The 6070-nt window shown below is 36.7% G+C and overlaps 1 long non-coding RNA gene across 1 annotated transcript in view; it reads right to left on the bottom strand.

Moving 5' to 3' along the window:
- Nucleotides 1–709: 709 nt before the first annotated feature.
- Nucleotides 710–6070, bottom strand: part of LOC136554731 (uncharacterized) — a 122960-nt gene continuing 117599 nt past the window's right edge. Inside the window, exon 2 of the long non-coding RNA XR_010783372.1 lies at nucleotides 710–1827. This is a non-coding gene — a long non-coding RNA (uncharacterized lncRNA). The remainder of the gene's footprint in view (nucleotides 1828–6070) is intronic.

Below are 6070 nucleotides of genomic sequence, written 5' to 3'. Positions count from 1 at the left end.
AATGAAAGCAGGGGGATGTGGGGAGGACTGACAAAACAGCGAGGTGCAACACTAAAGAGGAAGAAGGGAAAAAACAGCAATGGAAGGACGAGGCTTTAAGGCATCAGCAGCAGTGAGAGACCCCAGTGTGCAAGAGGAGCAGCTCCCCAGGCTGGTGAGGCAGCCCCAGGTGGGAACTGCAGAGCTGCTGAACAACTCCTGCCAATGCAGTGATGAACAGACCTAATGGGGAGCCTGAAAAGACATTTATTTCAGCCCATGTCATCTATCTGATTTTGAAGTATAAATTTTGAGATGTGGTTTTCATTTCTGTGGTTGGATGATTGTCCTCTGCATTATCAAGTCCCTGGATTTTCAGGCTCTCTGGTGCTTTAGTGACTTGGATTAAAACATCCCCATGAGGGTCCTGACTTGCAGCTACTGTAGGGGTCCCTGCAAGGCTCTCCTGGGAACCTGGGGCTAATATTACTTTTACTAAAGCTGTCTGAAGGCAGGCAGGCTGCATGCTCTGGGAAGGATTAGGCACCCCCAGCACTCACTGCTCTTCCTGGCTCTGTAAAGCTCTTCAGTGTTACCCAGCAAATCAATTCAAATACAAACACAAATGAGAGCTTGAGCTTTTCCATTTTTACTTATTTTCAGTTTTATCTGACTGAGATTAATTACTGAATTTTTTAAAAGGATGGAAACATTTATACCTTTAGAAGTGTTTAATGTCCAAGAGTTGTTTTATTTTTTTCCTTTCTCCAATTCTACCACAATTTCCATGCAGGTGGGAAATCCCCCAAAATCTTGCCTCACAAAATTCAGAATTATTTTTAGGTCTCTGAAAGCCACTGAAGCAGAAAACCCGTGGCTCAACCTTCTTAGTTGTTACACTATGCACTTTGACATTTTAAAATATTTTATTTGTATTTACAAATTGTTTTATTTATAATATTTCCAAAGTTATTTTGCTTACATTGGATCTTACATTACAACTTATTTCCTTAATTCTTTTACTTAATATTCAGTGTATTGTTTTAGAGAGAAAATATATTTTTACATTTCTAAATGCTTATAGAAAATAATTTATGCATTAATGAAAATGTAGTTTTGGCATTATTTAATTATATTACTTGTCTCTTTTCCATGCTTTCTATTATTTCCCTTCTTTCTTTGTACTGTAATTTCTTACCCCTGTTTCACCTCCAGTACTCCTTTTTTCTTCCCTGCCTTAGTTATTTCCAGTTCTTCATCCTTTTTTTTTGCTTAACAGCACAGATCTCCAACTATTTCATTAATGAAGAAAATGGTTGGACTGTTGTGAAGTTCATTATGGACAAGTAGATTTGAAAATACCTCATACTCTGCTTTTATGAATTTATGAAGCTTAGATTTAATACGGTTATAGATCAGATATCTGCTCCAACATTTCTGGAGACACAGACTGGGAGACATCCTGTTCTCTGAACAAGATTGTGTCATTTTCCAGAACACTTTCACGTGTAAACAATGGGCTGCTTGCAAGGTAAATGGTGTTTCTGCACACCACAGCCATAAGCTCTCACCCCTGAAAGTGAAATGCAGTGAAATCATCCACTCAGCCACAGCCTTTGCTGGGACACAGGAAATCTTCATCCAGATTCTATATTTTTACATTTGTCTGCTTATCTTCCAGCATGTTCCTGCTCAAAAAGAGATGATGATGAGTTCAGGATGAGCTGTAGTGCATGCAGCAGACACCAAGACCAGCTGGCCACAAGAAGTTGTTTCATCAGGCTGTATATAACTTGTGAAACGCGTTAGTGTTGATCACCACCCTTCATCATTTCTTCAGTGCTGTATCTGGAAAGAGAATGGTGAAGTGATTAATTTTAAAACAATTAGCTGATAAGCGTTTTGGGCTGATTAATTGTGAAAAATAGTCCTAGAAAATGCAAACAAAGCTAATGATTTGTTACAGTAATTTTGCTATTTCAATCTGGTATTTTTTGAGCAACCAATACAGTGGAATAAGTGTCAAGGCTTGTAGTCCTCTTTACAGTTATGGCTATTCTAATCCTTTTTTGGCCTTTTGCCTAAAAAACTAAATGAAAAAACAGCCACATTATAAATATTTGAGAGGAAAAATTCTTTTTAATAGTGAGTCAGTGAAGGGACAGTAATCTTGGACAAAGAATTTGTATTAAACAAGGATTTCCTTCCAGCCTCCAGCTCTCCATTGTTCTAGCCAAGGTTGTGAAATGTGAACACACATATGTAAGGGTGCATAAAAAAATGATTGGGTTGACTATATTCTGTACCTTTCAGTGAACAAGGCACACTGAAAGGTACAAAATACCTGAATGAAACTTTATTTATGCTCATAATAAACAATCGTAAAACACCATATTCTCAAATCCAACTATGGATAGAAAAGTACAAAGTGCAACAGCTTTTTTCTTTTTTCTTCCTTTGCTTTGTTTCCTAGATGAGTGAGAAATAAACAGTTAGAGACTCTTTTATAGGGTGTTGACTACTTCAGAAGTTCTGAAGAAAGTTCCTTTTTCAGTCCTTTACAAACCACTTCTTTGGACATGACATCTCAAAATTATTTGTTCAATAAAACCACAACACCAATGTTTGCAGGAGACTTGAAGAGACTCCAATCTCTAGCTGATAAATAAAATCAACTTGTAATATCTCCTGTATAACTTATATGGTTATAAACCCCATAAAAACACAATAAGCACATCACTCTTCTTTACTACTGCAAAATACAACTCCAAACAAATTATTTATATTACTAAACAGGATATTTATAGAAATCTCTGAACTGCAGTTGACCAGACATTGTTCCTTAAATTTAACTCCATTTTAAAAAAAAACTAATTTATGCCTCAGTTATATTAAAAAAAGAATAAAATTGTATCAGCAAGCTTTCATTGTGATAAACTTACATTTAGAGAGAACTTAGATGTTTGGAGGTACACAGAAATTTAAATTGAAAATGTAAATGGAATGTTGACCAAATATTTTAATGAAAGATTTGATTCAAGTGAATATTAAACAAAAACTCATTCACTCGATATTTGATCTGTGAAGTTTAGAAAATTTGGAGAATGGGGGATCAATATTGATAAATTTGAACATTTTAAACCATAAGAATCTGTTTGAAGGTGAAAATGATGACCAGATTTTCTAATAAAACAGGGAATTGCCTCACCTATGAAAGGATGGGTTTTGACCTTACAAAACAATCACTAAAAGGCTGTTGATTTTATAATTCCAGGGAAGATAGGGAAACCCTCATAAAATGATATAGGCTTCTATAATTATATGGATTATTACATTTCCTATCAGTTCAACTACATCAGTACTGATTTAAGAATGCCATCTACTTACTCTGAGTTATAAAAATAAGTCATTTTTCAGCCTTAGCTTGAAAAATAAGATAAGGAGGCAACTGCCTAAGGCAGTAAGCTGGGAACAAGGACCTGTACACCAGCCTTGAAGAGAGGACACTGGCTCTTCCAGACTGAACTATCACACTCAGTTTCTACCCACATTACTGTGGTTGTTGCAATTGTGGGAAGGATTGATATGTGCAGGACCTACCCTATGGAGGGGAAAGAAGTGACTCTTCTCTGCAGAAGTCAATGGCTCCACTTGTACTACCATTTTTTGGTAAATCACTTCATTAAGTGAGTCATAGAGGGCATTAACTGCATTTTTTTTTGGTGAGACCAAATGGTAAGCTTTGTTCCAAGAGCACAACTAATGCTATCCAATTGTTTATGCAGAGTTAGTCCATGATCTATGACTAGAGTCAAAATAGGGGATGGAATCCCAAATATAGAAGAAAAAAAAAAAGGAATCCAACATAAAATCAGAGTTCTAACTCAGTCCTCACCACTGTTTGCTCCATACTCTCCCTTACACTTGCCAATGCAGACATAGCCATAGATCAAAAAATGTTGGACTTGAAGTTGACTCAGAACTCTGAAGATGGTCTCTTGTTTCTCCACTCAGAAAGCCATTCTTTCACATTCTTTTGGGTGATTAATAATGGCTTTCTCCTCACAGTCATTACTTTCTGCTAGATGAAATTGGGATGCTGTTGGCCATTTACTTTGATTCATATACCAAAGATGTCTATTTTGTAAGCTTTGTGCACATTATACTGAAAATAAAAAGTTCTAGCTTGGGAGAAAGACAGAAAGAACAGTAACTTGCTTTTGATCCTTCCTTAGATATGACAAAGGTGTAATCTCTTAACCATGGCACTTCCTTTTGTTCTGATGTGCCAATGAAAAAATATGCTTCAGATGATGAAAGGATTAGTTTCAAGGGGTATTTTTGTTGTCCATGAAGTACATATTTCAAAGTGAAGAATGGATGATTCATCTTACTGGGGATCCAAAGAATACTGTAACTCTAGTATTTTATTTTACCTCCACAAGCAGTCAGCTTTGTTGACTCTTTTTAATGTTGATGTTCTGCACATCTCTAGGCTTCCCATACATACAAGAAAGTGCTTGTTTAAAGCATAATACCTGCAGAAGCCTGAAAAATGAATGTTATGATTATCTCTCTTGAGGCACCTTCTTGTGGAAGTTTTGATTTGCTTGAACAGCTTTGTAAACCATCATCTTTATGGCTTTATAAATAGAATTCTTTCACGGTCTCCAGCTTTCTGAAGGAGACCCGGTCCCTGGATTAAAAACCATGGCAAGTAATCAATCCTACTTAGAGTAGACACTCAGTTTTCTTAACTGAAGTCAAATTAGTAACTCTTGCACCACTCCTTGATGTTCTTTCCTTTGCTGCCTTAAGGCCCAATGATACAAAACCATCCACCTGCCAGCAAAGACACTGTCAAAACATGGGCAGGGCCATTCAGTCAAGGAGTCTGTTTACATGCATAATGAAGCAAAATGGTATCTCTGGTGAAGCTCTCAGAACTAAGGCATCCACTGTGAGATGCTTGATTGAACTAAGTCACCAGCATCCTCTCATACATTTCCTCTTTGGGTGTTAGCAGTCTGGATGCTGCAAAACAGATTAATTACTGCAGTCAAGACAACATCTTGACAGTCACACTCCTTTTAGACCTTAAAAATCAGGACAGGAGAGGCAGGAAAATAATGCCAAAGCACTATTGTAATTAAGGCTTTCAATATTTCACCAAACAGTTGTTTTGCTTAGACTCAGGCAACAGGAAAAAGCAAAGACTAAGCCAAACACAGATATTTCCACCACTATCTCCTGCACAAGATAGTAATTATTTTGAAGCAAGTTGCAGTCTCAAACCTGACAAGTATTCCACAAATCTACAAGCTGACATGAAGTAAACTCTCAACTCTTCATAGTGACTTTCGTTTGCAAACCATCAGTACTACTTCCTGCTCAATACACACCAACATCTCTACTACTTAAGTGGTTTTACTTTTTATCTGTTTTCATCACTTCTGCAATCACCTTCATAGCAAATAAAATCTTGTGCTTTCACCTTGTTTAACACAGCTTGAGCTCTTCCATTACTGTAGTTACTGGCATGTTCCCTTAGCCTCTGAAAGGTCTCTATTTTAAACCAACATTAAACACAGTTCAGGTTTTACAGCATAGACTCAACGGTGGCAAAAAAGTCCAACTGTGACAATTGAAATTCTCATTTGCCTCACTTTTGGTGTCTCTACCTTGGCCTTGCACAAGCTTTCCTTGCTTTGACCTGTGTTCAGAATAGACATGTTTTTAAAAAGTTATCTTCAAAGATTGCCCAGGGTTCTTTTCATTGCCTGCTTAGATTGTTACTCTTTGTTTGTTACTCTTTAAAATCTTTAAAATCTTTGTTACTCTTTGTAAAGCTTTAAAAAGTAATCTTCAAAAAATCCAAAAATGAAGTTACCTGAACTGATTTCCATTAGAAGCCTCTGACTTTATGCTGGAGTCATTTTCTCAGTGCAACAAAGAACTAACGTGTCTACCGCAATTAGTAGTGACAACCTAATTCATCCTGGCTGAGAGTGCTTTTTCATTCTTTCATGAATATTTCATATGGGAAGTAAAAAACATCTGGGAAAGTTTACCTTAGAAGTACTGCATTTCC

The sequence above is a fragment of the Molothrus aeneus genome, chromosome 3 (assembly GCF_037042795.1).
Source record: "Molothrus aeneus isolate 106 chromosome 3, BPBGC_Maene_1.0, whole genome shotgun sequence".
Classification (NCBI taxonomy): Eukaryota; Metazoa; Chordata; class Aves; order Passeriformes; family Icteridae; genus Molothrus; species Molothrus aeneus.
The sequence above is the reverse complement of the archived record's forward strand: the minus strand, read 5'-3'. Positions and strand labels throughout refer to the sequence as shown.